Below are 17,111 nucleotides of genomic sequence, written 5' to 3' on the forward strand. Positions count from 1 at the left end.
GCAAGTGGTAGAAGTGTCAGTAGGAGAGCATTTTGGTGACAGTGACCATAATTCGGTGAGATTTAAGGTAGTTATGGAAAAGGACAAAGATGGACCGGAAATAAAAGTTCTAAATTGGGGGAAGGCCGATTTTAATATGATAAAGCAGGATCTGGCCAAAGTGGACTGGGATCAGCTACTTGTAGGAAAATCCACATCAGAGCAGTGGGAGTCATTCAGAAAGGAAATAGAGAGAGTACAACGCCAACATGTTCCCGTGAAGGTCAAGGGTGGGACCAACAAGTCCAGGGAACCCTGGATGTCAAAGGATATACAAGAATGGATTAGGAAAAAAAGGGAGGCTTTTGGCAGATACAAAGGACTAAAAACAGTGGAAGCCCTAGAGTATAGAAAGTGCAGGGGGGTACTTAAAAAAGAAATTAGGTGAGCGAAGAGGGGGCATGAAAAAACACTGGCGGGCAAAATAAAGGAATATCCCAAGGTGTTTTACAAGTATATTAAGGGCAAGAGGATAACCAGGGAAAGAGTAGGGCCAATTAGGGACCAAAGTGGCCATTTTTGTGACTGGAAAGCTGTTTCCAGTGGGATTCTGCAGGATGTGATTGCACTAGAGAGGATACAGGGGAGATTTACGAGGATGTTGCCTGGGCTGGGGAATTTTAGCTATGAGGAAAGATTGGATAGGCTGGGGTTGTTTTCTTTGGAACGGAGGAGGCTGAGAGGAGACCTAATTGAGGTATATAAAGGTATGAGAGGCCTAGATAGAGTGATTAGGAAGGACGTATTTCCCTTAGCAGTGGGGTCGATAACCGGGGGCATATATTTAAAGTAATTGGTAGGAGGTTAAGAGGGGTTTTGAGGGGAAATCTCTGCTCCCAGGGCTCGCGCTCCCTGCTCCCAGGGCTCGCGCTCTCTGCTCCCGGGGCTCGCGCTCCCTGCTCCCGGGGCTCGCGCTCCCTGCTCCCGGGGCTCGCGCTCCCTGCTCCCGGGGCTCGCGCTCCCTGCTCCCGGGGCTCGCGCTCCCTGCTCCCAGGGCTCGCGCTCTCTGCTCCCAGGGCTCGCGCTCCCTGCTCCCAGGGCTCGCGCTCCCTGCTCCCGGGGCTCGCGCTCCCTGCTCCCGGGGCTCGCGCTCTCTGCTCCCGGGGCTCGCGCTCCCTGCTCCCGGGGCTCGCGCTCCCTGCTCCCAGGGCTCGCGCTCTCTGCTCCCAGGGCTCGCGCTCTCTGCTCCCGGGGCTCGCGCTCCCTGCTCCCGGGGCTCGCGCTCCCTGCTCCCAGGGCTCGCGCTCCCTGCTCCCAGGGCTCGCGCTCCCTGCTCCCAGGGCTCGCGCTCCCTGCTCCCAGGGCTCGCGCTCCCTGCTCCCAGGGCTCGCGCTCCCTGCTCCCAGGGCTCACGCTCCCTGCTCCCAGGGCTCGCGCTCCCTGCTCCCAGGGCTCGCGCTCCCTGCTCCCAGGGCTCGCGCTCCCTGCTCCCAGGGCTCGCGCTCCCAGCTCCCAGGGCTCGCGCTCCCTGCTCCCAGGGCTCGCGCTCCCAGCTCCCAGGGCTCGTGCTCCCTGCTCCCAGGGCTCGCGCTCCCTGCTCCCAGAGGTCACACTCCTTGCTACCAGGGGTCACACTCCTTGCTACCAGGGGTCACACTCTCTGCTCCAGGGGTCACGCTCTCCGCCCCCAGGGGTCACGCTCTCCGCCCCCAGGGGTCACGTTCTCTGCTCCCAGGGGTCACATTCTCTGCTCCCAGACGTCACTCTCTCTGCTCCTGGTGGCTGTTCTCTGTACCCTGGCAACTCATAGGAGTCCAGACTACAAACTTCTTCCTTCCCCACCGTTCAAAGGGGGAAAAATTCAGTTGGTAGCACCACCCGTTAGCGCCTTAAGAGGGCGCTAAGTGGGGCGCAAACCAACTAGCGCCCGGGCGCGGCGGTATCTGCGCCTCTCGCGGAATTGACCGGACATTTTGCGGCGGTGCTAAACACTACCGCCACGATCTCCTGCGCCGGCAGATCGTGACGTCAGTCGAGTGCGCAACGCCCAGTAGCGCCCCGGACTGGAAATTGAGTGGCGCCCCCTGCCTTAACGCCTGCCGCTAGCAACGACAGGTTGAGGGGAGCGTTTTGCAGTTGGGAAGGGACTGGGGGAGCGCTATTTAAAGGCGACCGCTTCCTGCCTTTTTTTGTTGGTGACATTTTTGCACCATGCATTCTGAGAGAGAGAGAGAGAGACTTCTGGAGAGATTCTACACTGTGTGAAGGAGTTTTGGGTACTGAGCAGCACTTTGCAGGTTCATTTTGATTTGCCCTTCCTTGTATCGATTTAGAAGAGACTGTGGGGGCTGCACTCTGAGCTCTTTCCCTGGGCCTCTCCATTGTTCTTTCCAGCAGATTTGGTGTACAGGTCTCTCCAGGCCGAGACTCAAGGCTGCAATGAACAGGATGTGGATGGAGACCAAGATAAACCCTGCCCTTTAAGATAAAAACAGAAAATGCTGGAGAAACTCAGCAGGTCAAGCAGCATCTGTGAAGAGAGAAACAGAGTTAACGTTTCAGGTCGATGACCATTCATCAGAACTCCCCTTTAAGAATTGGCCAGTGCCAGTGTGTCTGTGTTCCATTGCTGACTGACATCACATGAGCTTCGCCAGCACTGTGAGTTAACGCCTCGCTCCTTGGCCTTTGCACCTTAAGACAGATGTGAAGCGCCTGATTTAGTGCTCCAATCACCTCCAGGGACAATGAAAGCCAAGTTTGCAGACGGAGGCGATAATTAGCGCCAGGCGCTAATCTTTGCGCCTGGCCGATAATTGCGCCCCAAATGGGGCGATACTGAATTTCTCCCCAAAGTGTTCCCAAATCCATCCTCCAATTTCTGCATAACCTCTGCCCGGGGACACCTATTACTCTAAAAACTAGCTCCCAAGACCCTTACTCCCGAGCCTGCCAAGAGCTCCCAACCCCAGACTGCAGCTCCATCCAGCTGCACATTCAAGCTCAAAGGAACACGTGTACCAATCTTGGTATCCTGCTGAATGCTCGGCTATAGTTAAATATTTTATTTCTGTAAGTAGAAAAGAAAGCACTTGTTAATATTTTGAGCACTGAATGACCTCTGAGCTGTGAAAATTGTCACATAAGAAACATACGAACTAGGAGCAGGAGTCGGCCATTCGGCCCCTCGAGCCTGCTCCGCCATTCAATAAGATCATGGCTGATCTGATCTTGGCCTCAACTCCACGAGGCCAATTCATTAAATATATTCAAGAAGGAGTTAGATATATTTCTTAAGGCTAAAGGGATCAAGGGATAAGGGGAGAAAGCAGGGACAGGGTACTGAATTTGGATGATCAGCCATGATCTCATTAAATGGCGGAACAGGCTCGAGGGGCCGAATGGCCTACTCCTGCTCCTATCTTCTATGTTTCTATAACTGTACACATATTTTTACTGCAGATTTCTAGCCTATGATACTATGAGGGAAAAACAGAAATCTAGGGCACCACAGAACATTTATGAAATCACAGAATTCTTTGAATAAGCTTAAATACAAATAAACCAATGGGTAGAACTTCTGAATGGCAAAGTTCACATCTGAATGCTTCACATGCTCCACCCATATTCCAGTGTGAGCTGTTTTTATGTAGATTTTGACCTGTTTGGTTAATACCTGTCTAAAAATAGCACATACAGAACTGTAGCGAGGGTATTTTTATGTGAACTTCACCAACTGGAAGTTCTTCCTGATAGTGCTGGAGAATGGTCTTCCGAGGGTCATTCCTATTGATTTAAATCTGTAATTTAATTCATTGTTAAAAATAGAAGATCTGACAAAATTAATGGAAAATATGTCGGCAGTGTGAGTCAAGGCCAATGAGATGTACTGGCAGGTGTCTATTTTCAATGCAAGATTATTGCTATTAGATCCATGCATTATGATGCTACGAACCTGGGAAGGGCAGGTTTAACAAGGAATGTACACAAGATACACACCCTACTTAAAAATTTGCATTATCGCCATTTATGCCTGTGGGTGTAAGTTGCCACGGAGCACATTCTTCTGAAATGTGACTGCTGCGTCAATGCAAAACAGATAAAAAAGCAGCAGAATTCTCATGTAGCTGGGCTTTATTTAACCCTCAGCCATCCACTAATAACTGAGAGTGCTTATCTAGTGAGTAGCTGAGCCAGACAGGCAAGCGAAGTCCCAAGCCTGAATTGTGGGTCCATGCTGAGGTAACTGATCTCATCTGAATTAATGGTAAGGGTGCTACCCTCGATTAGAGAGGAGAAAACTGTAGTGTATGTACTTTGCAGAAGGAACTATATTCTGCAGCCCCTGTATACTGCAGTACCGGTAGTGACCACCCCTGTATATAAGCCTGTATAGTAACTTTGTATAGTAACTTTGCACAGTAACTTTGCATAGTAGTTCCAGTGTTGTCTCCACTCAGTAAACATCTGTTGTAACCAACTCCTATAGTCCATGTCTCAATTACACATGGACATAATACTGGCGACGAGCAGATCCGAACTTACCTACAGTTCTGCACCACCTCATGGGGATCCATCCCTGAAGCGAAGTTGTTAGAGGTCGAGGCCAGAAGGAAGAAAGAAAAAAAAACAAACAGAAGAAACGGGCGTCGACTGTGGGCAACCGCCTCTGATTCATCGGAGTTGAAGATTTGCAGGAGAGGCTGTCGAGAGCGGGACTTGGTTATCCTGTCTATGGTGTTACAGCTAATCGGGCTAGTGGTAGGTAGTACACTGATCCTTCCTGGGCTGCGGCGGGCTAGAGCTCGATCGGGTGGCTTTTCAACGGGGCCGAGCAGCGTTGTCGGGAAGAGGAGAGAGAGAGAGAGGGTGGAGCACACAGGGCGCGGCCGGTGCTACGAAGCCGGGCAGCGTACAGACCCGAGAAGAGGGAGGAAAGTGTCCCGTAGGGTTTGCTCTGACGACGGGAAAATAAAAGAAATTAGAAGCGCAGAAAGCCGCGAGTAGCTGCAGTTTGCCACGGGGACCGCGGAGAGCGGCGTTAGCAGCAGCGCGGGGGGGGGAAGTGCGCGAAGACCATAGGGCGTCGCCATCAAGGCATAAAAACGCCAGCAGCAGCGCTAGCAGCAGCGGAGAAGACAGAAAGCGCGGGAGGCGCCATCTTAATCCAGCGGGGAAGAAGGCAAAGCACGGGAGGCGCCATTTTGTTCAATCGGGGAAGAAGGCAAAGCGCGGGAGGCGCCATCTTAGATTTCCAAGATGCCGAAGACTGGCAATATCACTGCCTTTGATAATGCAATAGAAGACTGGACCACGTATGTGGAAAGAGTTGAAGTTTATTGCGAGGCAAACGAAGTAGCCGATGAGAAAAAGGCATCGGTACTACTAAACTTAATGGGCGCAAGAACGTATGGCCTATTGCGGAACATGATTACTCCAGCCAAACCGATGGCGAAGAGTTTTAACGAAATTGTTGATATCCTACAGGAACACCTAAATCCTACACCGCTGCTGATAGCAGAAAGATTTAAATTCCACAAGAGAAATCAGCATAAAGATGAGAGCAATGCTGATTACCTTACAGAACTATGCAAGCTATCAAAGCACTGCCAGTTCGGAGCAGGACTGGCAGATACCCTACGGGACAAATTTGTCTGTGGACTCCTGATTGAAGGAACCCAGAAGAGGTTACTCTCAGAGAAAGAGCTGACGCTAGATAAGGCTTTCAGCGTGGCAGTATCGTACGAAGCAGCAGCAAGGGGAGCTGTGGAAATACAGCAAAAGCCACAGGAATACGGCACCCATGAAATGACACGGGAATTTGAAAAATGTTATCGCTGCAGCAGAACAACCCATGACCAGAAGGACTGCTGGTCCAAGAACAAAATATGCAGGCAATGCGGAAAGATGGGACACATTGCACGAGTTTGCAGGTCTGGGAAGAAGACTAACGACAACAAAAAGGCTACTAAGGAACAGTACAGGAAAGCACAAAAGATGGCGGACAGTAGTTCCGAAGACCAGAAGAGCGATAGTGAATCCGGGAACAAGAGACTAAGCTGTCTCAAACTTCACAACGTAATCGCAAAAGAGGATCACCGAACCATTTGGGTCACCCTCACGATAGCAGGGTCCCAAGTCAAAATGGAATTGGATACAGGGTCAGCCCTGACCGTCATGAATCGACGAGACTATGAGCGGCTATTCTCACACATACCCTTGAAAGAGACATCCATTGTCTTGAAGACGTATACGGGGCAGAAAGTATACCCCAGAGGGAAAATAAGGGTGCCTGTCAAATACAACGGCAAGGAAATACAGAAATTGTATCTGTATATACTGCAAGATGGTGGACCACCGTTATTGGGACGTGAATGGATCAGAAAGATAAGTTTAGACTGGCACTCCATTCAGGCACTGACTGTGGCTGGTAAAAAGGATGACGACGTCAGACCTGGACGATTGTCAAAAATCTTAGCTAACGCCAAAGAGGTATTTCAACAAGAACTGGGAACTCTTAAAGGCGTAACCGCCTTGATAAAAATAGAAGAGAATGCAATTCCCAAGTTTTTCAAAGCAAGACCGGTACCGTATGCAATTCGCCCAGCTGTCGAGGCAGAGCTGGAGAATCTGGAGAATGCAGGCGTGTTATCTAAGGTGGACTGGAGTGAATGGGCGACACCCATCGTTCCTGTCATGAAGAAAACGTTAAACAATAAGTCTGAGGAACCAAGGAAGGTTCGCATCTGTGGGGACTTCAAGGTGACGGTGAACCCAGTCCTTCACACAGTACAGTATCCTCTCCCGAGGATAGAAGATATTTTCGCCTCACTATCTGGAGGGAAGCGTTTTACAAAAATTGACCTAGCACAAGCATATTTGCAGATGGAGGTTGAAGAATCCTCTAGGAAGTATCTCATGATAAACACTCACAAAGGTCTTTACCAGTATAATCGACTGGTATTCGGAGTAGCATCAGCTCCGGCGATATGGCAAAGAGCGATGGAACAAGTCCTGCAAGAGATTCCGGGGACTCAGTGTTGCTTGGACGACATCCTAGTGACAGGTGAAGATGACAGTGAACACCTTGTCAACCTAGAGCAGGTGCTCACTAGACTAAGAGAACATGGGCTACGAGCCAATCGCCCCAAGTGCGAGTTTTTTAAGAAACAGATATCGTATTGTGGCCACATGATTGATGAAGAGGAGTTACATAAGTCCCCTGACAAAATTGAAGCGGTAGTTAAGGCTCCAGCACCTGAAAATGTGTCGCAACAGAGGTCATTCCTCGGATTGGTGAATTACTACCATAAGTTTTTGCCGAATTTGTCCACAATTCTGCACCCACTGAACGCCCTACTACAAACTGGAGTAGCATGGAAATGGAGCGATGAATGTAAGCGGGCCTTTCAGAAGAGCAAAGACCTAATCACTTCAAGAGAAGTATTGGCTCACTACAACCCATCACTACCGATAAGACTGGCGTGTGATGCGTCTCCCTACGGCATTGGAGTGGTACTGTCACATAAATTCCTTGATGGTTCAGAGAGGCCGATAGCTTTTGTGTCACGCTCGTTAACTTCAGCCGAGCGTAATTACGCCCAGATTGACAGAGAGGCCCTCAGCCTGGTGTGGGGGGTGAAGAAGTTCAATCACTACCTGCATGGTCAGAAATTTACTTTACTAACTGATCATCAACCTCTTGTCTCCATTTTCAACCCTCAGAAGGGCATCCCGATAATGACAGCACAACGGCTACAGAGGTGGTCCCTTTTCCTAGGGGCACACCAATATGACATCGAGTACAAAGGAACTAAACAGCATGGAAATGCTGATGGATTGTCGCGCCTACCGTTGCTGACGGTGGAAGAAGCGCCTGCAGTGGATCCTGTGGAGATATTCCACTCGACCATAGTCGAATGTCTACCTGTGACGAATGCAAACATAGAAAAGGAAACACGAAATGGCCCGACACTCTCCAGGGTCTATGATTTAACGGTGAAGGGATGGCCAGCACATGGTGAACCACTGTTGCCAGCATTCTCGCCGAGAAGAGAACAGCTGTCGGTGTGCAGAGGAACCTTGATGTGTGGATCCAGAGTAGTAATTCCACCCAAATTGAAGGATAGAGTGCTCAATGAGCTTCATGAGGGTCACCTGGGAGGGGTAAAAATGAAGAACTTAGCCAGAGCGTTTGTGTGGTGGCCGGGAATCGATAGAGAAATCGAAGAGATGACCAAGAGCTGTACAGGATGCCAGAAGGTCCAAAACGCCCCACCACAAGCCCCTCTACATCCATGGGCGTGGCCCTCATCTCCATGGCAAAGGGTGCACATTGATTTTGCTGGTCCATTTATGGACTCAATGTTTTTAATTGCGGTGGATGCACATTCAAAGTGGCCAGAGGTACTAAAAATGTCCTCAACCACCACAGAAAAAACTATCACAGTCTTACGAACCATATTCGCCAGAAATGGGCTGCCTGAACAGATTTGCTCCGACAATGGACCACAGTTTGTGTCTGAAGAGTTCCGGAGGTTCTTAAAGAACAATGGTGTTAAGCATTACACATCCGCCCCATATCGTCCAGCCACCAATGGATTGGCTGAGAGGTTCGTTCAAACATTCAAGAAGGCTATCAAGGCAATGTGTAATGAAGACATACCCCTACAACACAAGGTGGATAACTTCTTGTTTGCCTACCGGAATGCGACACATGCGGTTACCAACCAAACTCCAGCCATGATGTTCTTCAATCGAAGACTACGATGCCGCTTGGATTTGGTTAAGCCAAACATCAGAAGAGATGTGGAGAACAGGCAGTTTCAGAATATGAATGAAAGGCCGACCAGGAGTTTTAAGATAGGTCAACCAGTTTTGGCCCGGGACTACCGCACAGAGAAATGGCAGCCAGGAACGATCTGCACACGGCAAGGACCTCTCATGTATACCGTGGACGTTGGAGAGAGCATTGTAAGACGCCATGCTGACCAGATTCTAGAGTCGCTGGAAAACGTCAATTCCACACCACGATCCGATACACCTGGTGATGAAACCGAAGTACCAATTGCATCTACCTCAGAATCAGTGATATTGGAAGCAGACGAACCAAACAACGACGTTGATTCCGAATCAATTTTGCCAGAAGAACCTGATACCCCAAAGAGGCGTTATCCAGACAGAATCAGGAAGCCTCCTCAAAGACTGAACTTATAATTGCTTAACTTCAGCTAATGTATAGCGACTGTAATTGTAAATATGTTATTTAGTTATTAATCGAATGTTATGTACTGTTTAGCTAAAAGGGGAGGAATTGTAGTGTATGTACTTTGCAGAAGGAACTATATTCTGCAGCCCCTGTATACTGCAGTACCGGTAGTGACCACCCCTGTATATAAGCCTGTGTAGTAACTTTGCATAGTAGTTCCAGTGTTGTCTCCACTCAGTAAACATCTGTTGTAACCAACTCCTGTAGTCCGTGTCTCAATTACACACGGACATAATAAAAACCAGACAGTATCCTACTCATTTCTGTCTAGTGCATCCTTCTTCTTCTTAGGCAGTCCCTCGGAACCGAGGATGACTTGCTTCCACACTAAAAATGAGTTCGCAGGTGACTGATGAGTCCAATGCGGGACCTACAGTCTCTGTCACAGGTGGGGCAGACGGTGGTTGAAGGGGCGGGTGGGTGGGGTGCTTGGGTTGACGTGCGCTCCTTCTGCTGTTTGCGCTTGGCTTCCGCTTGCTCCCGGCGAAGAGACTCAAGGTGTTCGGCGCCTTCCCGGATGCTTCTCCTCCACTTTGTGCGGTCTTGGGCCAGGTGTCGGTGGGGATGTTGCACTTTTTCAAGGAGGCTTTGAGGGTGTCCTTGAAGCATTTTCTCTGCCCACCTGGGGCTCTCTTGCTGTGTCGGAGCTCCGAGTAGAGCGCTTGTTTTGGGAGTCTCGTATCGGGCATGCGGATGATGTGGCCCATCCATCGGAGCTGATTGAGCGTGGTCAAAGCTTCGATGCTGGGGATGTTGGCCTGAGCAAGAACACTGACGTTGGTGCACCTATCCTGCCAATGGATTTGCAGGATCTTGTGGAGGCAGCGTTGGTGGTACCTCTCCATTGCTTTGAGGTGCCTGCTGTACATGGTCCATGTCTCTGAGGCATACAGCAGGGCGGGTATCACTGCTGCTCTGTAGACCATGAGCTTAGTGCCAGGTATGAGGTCCTGGTCTTCAAACACTCTCTTCCTCAGGCGACCACTGGCTCACTGAAGGCGGTGTTGGACTTCGTCATCGACATCTGCCCTTGTTGACAGTAGGCTCCTGAGGTATGGAAAATGGTCCACGAGGACGGGACCCAGGAGTGACTCCTAGTAGGAGTGTTAATATGCAGACGTTAGGTAAAGATAGGACTTGGCTTGCCTGTGATGCTCCCTGCAGGCAAAGAGCCTGCTGCCATTCGCGGCCAAGGTGAGGTACTTTAAGACACCTGACCTCGATATTAACCACCGCCGTCCCCCTCCACGACGGGTGGGAGGAGGTCCCAGGGTTCGGGAAACCCGGCAGCAAAAATGGAGATGGGAGCTGCTGGCTCCAGGAGGAGCCTCCCCCTGTCGATCGAGGACACTCTCTCCCCCCGGCCAAGATCAGCGGCCTCCCTCCCCCCAAACCCCCGGTCTACAGCCTATCCCACGATCCCACTCCCCCCAAACCCCCAATCTACAGCCTTCCCCACGATTCGATCCCACTCCCCCAAACCCCCGATCTACAGCCTGTCCCACGATTCGATTCCATTCCCCCCAAACCCCCGATCTACAGCCTGTCCCACGATTCGATCCCACTCCCCCCAAACCCCCGATCTACAGCCTGCCCCACGATTCGATTCCACTCCCCCCAAACCCTCGATCTACAGCCTTCCCCATGATTCGATTCCACTCCCCCAAACCCTCGATCTACAGCCTGCCCCACGATTCGATTCCACTCCCCCCAAACCCTCGATCTACAGCCTGCCCCACGATTCGATTCCACTCCCCCCAAACCCTCGATCTACAGCCTGCCCCACGATTCAATCCCACTCCCCCAAACCCTCGGTCTACAGCCTGCCCCACGATTCGATCTCCCTCCCCCCAAACCCCCGATCAACAGCCTGCCCCACGATCCCACTCCCCCAAACCCCCGATCTACAGCCTGCCCCACGGTGCGATCCCACTCCCCCCAAACCCCCGATCTACAGCCTGTCCCACGATTCGATTCCACTCCCCCCAAACCCCTGATCTACAGCCTGCCCCACGATTCAATCCCACTCCCCCCAAACCCCCGATCTACAGCCTGCCCCACGATTCGATCTCACTCCCCCCCCAAACCCCCGATCTACAGCCTGTCCCACGATTCGATCCCACTCCCCCCAAACCCCTGATCTACAGCCTGCCCCACGATTCGATCCCACTCCCCCCAAACCCTCGGTCTACAGCCTGCCCCACGATTCAATCCCACTCCCCCCAAACCCTTGGTCTACAGCCTGCCCCACGATTCAATCCCACTCCCCCCAAACCCCCGGTCTACAGCCTGCCCCACGATTCAATCCCACTCCCCCCAAACCCTCGGTCTACAGCCTGCCCCACGATTCAATCCCACTCCCCCCAAACCCCTGATCTACAGCCTGCCCCACGATTCGATCTCACTCCCCCCCAAGCCCCCGATCTACAGCCTGCCCCACGATTCAATCCCACTCCCCGCAAACCCCCGATCTACAGCCTGCCCCACGATTCGATCTCACTCCCCCCCCAAGCCCCCGATCTACAGCCTGTCCCACGATCCCACTCCCCCCAAACCCTCGATCTACAGCCAGCCCCACGATTTGATCCCACTCCCCCGCAAACCCCCAATCTATAGCCTGTCCCACGATCCCACTCCCCCCAAACCCCGATCTACAGCCTGCCCCACGATTCGATCCAACTCTCCCCAAACCCCCGATCTACAGCCTGCCCCACGATTCGATCCCACTCCCCCCAAACCCCCGATCTATAGCCTTCCCCACGATTCGATCCCACTCCCCCCAAACCCCCGATCTACAGCCTGCCCCACGATTCGATCTCACTCCCCCCAAACCCCCGATCTACAGCCTGCCCCACGATTCGATCCCACTCCCCCCAAACCCCCAATCTACAGCCTGCCCCACGATTCGATCCCACTCCCCCCAAACCCCCGATCTACAGCCTGCCCCACGATTCGATCCCACTCCCCCCAAACCCCCGATCTACAGCCTGCCCCACGATTCGATCTCACTCCCCCCAAACCCCCGATCTACAGCCTGCCCCACGATTCGATCTCACTCCCCCCAAACCCCCGATCTACAGCCTGCCCCACGATTCGATCTCACTCCCCCCAAACCCCCGATCTACAGCCTGCCCCACGATTCGATCCAACTCCCCCCAAACCCCCGATCTACAGCCTGCCCCACGATTCAATCTCACTCCCCCCAAACCCCCGATCTACAGCCTGCCCCACGATTCGATCCCACTCCCCCCAAACCCCCGATCTACAGCCTGCCCCACGATTCAATCCCACTACCCCCAAACCCTCGGTCTACAGCCTGCCCCACGATTCGATCCCACTCCCCCCAAACCCCCGATCGACAGCCTGCCCCACGATTCGATCCCACTCCCCCCAAACCCCCGATCTACAGCCTGCCCCACGATTCAATCCCACTCCCCCCAAACCCCTGATCGACAGCCTGCCCCACGATTCGATCCCACTCCCCCCAAACCCCCGATCTACAGCCTGCCCCACGATTCGATCCCACTCCCCCCAAACCCCCGATCTACAACCTGCCCCACGATTCGATCCCAGTCCCCCCAAACCCCCGATCTACAGCCTGCCCCACGATTCGATCCCAGTCCCCCCAAACCCCCGATCTACAGCCTGCCCCACGATTCGATCCCACTCCCCCCAAACCCCCGATCTATAGCCTGCCCCACGATTCGATCTCACTCCCCCCAAACCCCCGATCTACAGCCTGCCCCACGATTCGATCCCACTCCCCCCCAAACCCCCGATCTACAGCCTGCCCCACGATTTGATCCAACTCCCCCCAAACCCCCGATCTATAGCCTGCCCCACGATTCGATCCCACTCCCCCCCAAACCCCCGATCTGCAGCCTGCTCCGAGATCCGGTTGCTGGGGAACGTCCCCAAGGATCCCTGGCTGTGGCTCCTGTCAATTTGGCCGGCTGCCAGCTGGGAAACAGAAGAAAAAAATTATAATGAGATCCTGCCGTTAAATTTCTGTAAGGGCTCTATTCCATTCTCCCAGATTCTCCGTCTCCGCCGCGTCTGTTCTGACGATGCCACCTTCCATACCAGTGCTTCCGACATGTTTTCCTTTTTCCTCAACCGAGGATTCCACTCTACCGTGGTTGACATGTCCCTCGACCATGTCCGTTCCATTTCCCGCACTCCTGCTCTCACCCCTTCCCCTTGTCCTCACCTTTCACCCCACCAGCCTCCACATTCAACGGATCATCCTGCGCCATTTCCGCCACCTCCAACATGATCCCACCACTAAACACATCTTCTCCTCCGCCCCCCTTTCAGCATTCTGAAGGGACCGCTCCCTCCGCGACACCCTGGTCCCACTCCTCAATCACCCCCAACAGCCCTTCCCCTTTGCCCGGCACCTTCCCATGCAAGCGCAGGAGATGCAACACCTGCCCTTTTACCTCCTCCCTTCCCACCGTCCAGGGCCCCAAACACTCCTTCCAGGTGAAACAGCGATTTACTTCTTACAATGTAGTATACTGTATTCGCTGCTCATGATGCGGTCTCCTCTACATTGGGTTGACCAAACGCAGATTGGGTGACCACTTTGTGGAACACCTCCGTTCAGTCCGCAAGCATGACCCTGAACTTCCGGTCGCCTGTCACTTTTATTCTCCCCTCCACTCCGACTCTGACCTCTCTGTCCACGGCCTCTTACATTTTTCCAATGAAGCTCAATGTAAGCTCGAGGAACAGCACCTCATCTTTCTATTAGGCACTTTACAGCCTTCTGGACTTAACATCGAGTTCAACAATTTCAGACTATAAATTGGCCCCTGTGTTTCTTCCTTTTTTTTCCTCGTTTCCTCACGTAGCTGTTAATGTTGCTGCCATCATCATTCACACATCATCTAGAACCATCTTTTGTTTCTTAACTTGTCCCATTACCTCTCCTTTTGCCTTGCACTATCATCCCTTTTGTCAGTCAATCTCTCCTGCCTTCCATCCTATCACGGACCTTCCCTTTGTTCTTTCCTCCCCTCCTCCCTGCCCCTGCTTAAAAATCTCTCCTCCCTAACCTTTTCCAGTTCTGACGAAGGGTTAAACCCGAAACGTTGACTCTGTTTCTCTCTGCTGCCGGACCTGCTGAGTGTTTCCAGCACTTTCTGTTGTTATTTCAGATTACATAAGGCTATTTATCTCACACGGGAAGGAAAGGAGTTTCAAGAAAGTTCTGGTTTGATATACCAACCACGTCCATCAATTATATAGATTTACAACAATAAATGTGTTTATATATTGCTGCAAATGGGAGGACCTAATCGCACACACTCACATTCTTTTGAGATGGGTGACCAAAAACACCCTGCTACGACTTCACCTTGTGGCTAAATTGGTTGGATTTATTTTTTTACATTGAGTAAAATGATAAAAAATATTTAAAAAAATAAACTAGCTGGGTTACAAAAATATTTATTGTACGGTGTGGTGTTTAAGGACTTTGGGCAGGTCATGGAATGAGCTTTAGTCCAAAGCTAATGCTCTTTCTCCCGTCCCAAATCACTGGGCAGTGCAGCAATCCGATTGTTTTTATCTCCTTCACTTCTTGCACTTGGTTTTATTTTCTTCTCGGCATGTAGGCAACACTAGCAAGGCTGTATTCATTGCCCACTTCAGCAGGCATTAAGAATCAACCACATATGTGGAGCTGGAGTCACAGGTAGGCCAGACCAGGTAACGGTGGCAGGTTCCTTTCCTTAACAGACTTCAGTGATCTAGTTGGGTTTTTACAACACTCTGGCAGCCTTTCATGGTCATTTTTTCTGGTGCAAGCTAACAAATGACTAGATTAATTAAGTTATTTAAATTTACCATGCTAAACTACTGTACCTGAGCTATTTCTGTCAATCATCATTACTTTATATGTTGTAGACATGATGCTCACTTCAATATTTTATGCATATACTTTATGACAATATTTTACATTAAGAACATAAGAACATAACAAATAAAAGCGGGAGTAGGCCATACGGTCCCTCGAGCCTGCTCCGCCATTCAATAAGATCATGGCTGATCATCGACCTCAACTCCACTTTCCTGCCCGATCTTCATATCCCTTGATTCCCCTAGAGTCCAAACATCTATCGATCTCGGTCTTAAATATACTCAAAGATTCAGCATTCACAGCCCTCTGGGGCAGAGAATTCCAAAGATTCACAACCCTCTGAGTGAAGAAATTCCTCCTCATCTCAGTCTTAAATGGCCGACCCCTTATCCTGAGACTATGTCCCCTAGTTCTAGACACTCCAGCCAGGGGAAACAACCTCTCAGCATCGACCCTGTCGATCCCCCCCAGAATCTTGTATGTTTTTTGTCTGATTACGCTTCTGTGAAGTGCTTTGAGATGCTCTTCTATGTTAAAGGTGCTATATAAATGTTATTGCAATATATTTACTGTAACAGATGTTGTTTTGAAGAAGATAAAAATAAATGTATTAGTGTGTGTTTTTTTAATTCATCTATCATTGTGTCTTTTTACTCATTTTAAGCACTCCTGACATATGGATGATAATCTTGATTGAAATTTTTCAACAAGTACAAACGTTTGGCTGGATGCGTTTTAAAATGGAAATTTGAAGTAAATTCACTTCATTTAATGATTTCTAGGAATTTATTTTCCTAATGCCATTGTATATGCAAATCAACATATGCGTTTGAGAAACTCGAAATTCTTTGAGTATGTATTACTATAACAAAAATAAGGGGGGTAAAATTCGGTGACGCCCTCTTTGGGGTGCTAACGTTGCCGGGCGCTACTTTTAGCGCCCCCCAAAAAATGGCCGCTCGACACCTGCCCTTTAAGTAGCGATGCCGCGGCTGCAAAAACGCCACCCTAACCCCGTCAGACATATCGTCCGGCGGTATGTTAGGGGGTGCGACCCAAGGTTGCGGCCGGGGCGTGAGTGGGGAGCTGCGCACGGTGATGACGTCATCACCGGTGGCGCAGCGCCGTGGGGCGTTACCGGCTACCGCCGCTGCTAACTTCCTGCTGAATTTCACGGGGGTTGTTAGCGGTGCCGCGCCCGGGCGCTATGGGCTTTGCGCCCCCCGTTAGCACCCCTGGGGGCGCTAACGGGAGGCACAAAGCAACCCAATTTTTCCCCCTCTGTCTAGTTTTGATTTAGTGACAGTAGATAAGCAGTTTAAAAAACAATTACAGTTAAGATCACTGTACTAAGCTTATTCTGATACAACATGGCAAGTTTAGTCAGTTATGACCTGGAGAGGGAAATAATTTAAACTTAAACAATGCTTTGTGATTGATTCAGTTTGTAAATGACTGACATTTCTTGTTTAAAACTGGTTAGCGAGGTGTTAAAAATCCAGAAATCCTGGTACCTCTTTCCTAGAATATAAAGAGAAACTGTCTGGTTGAAATCAGAGAGGCTGCTTGAAAATCTCAGAGGACGAACTGATCAGTTTGGAACTGTAGGCAGTGAGATAAAAATCTGTTTCAATTTTCAAGTAACAGTTTAGATTAATTAGGTCCCCACAGTGTTTAGAAGTTGTAGGAAAAGAAACACAATTATTTAAAAGTTATTTGCAAAGCTGTAGCTTAGTTCTTAGAGTTGTGGGGCTTATAAATCAGTCTCGGGCAGTCAATGGAACTGAATATCAGGCGCTGTGTATGACGGGCGGCCGATCCGATACCGCCTGCTTTGCGCCAACGCCCAATATGAATTTCTAGACCGCGATCTTTTGATTATTTTTCTCCATTCGAAGAGTTAACTGGAAGGATGTCTGCATTAGATATAAAATTAAATTGTCAGGTGACTGTCACTTATGTGCTTATTCATCTTTTGTAAAATAAATTCACGTGATA

The sequence above is a fragment of the Somniosus microcephalus genome, chromosome 9 (assembly GCF_052327205.1).
Source record: "Somniosus microcephalus isolate GS21.2 chromosome 9, FLI_Smic_1.0, whole genome shotgun sequence".
NCBI classification, from domain to species: domain Eukaryota; kingdom Metazoa; phylum Chordata; class Chondrichthyes; order Squaliformes; family Somniosidae; genus Somniosus; species Somniosus microcephalus.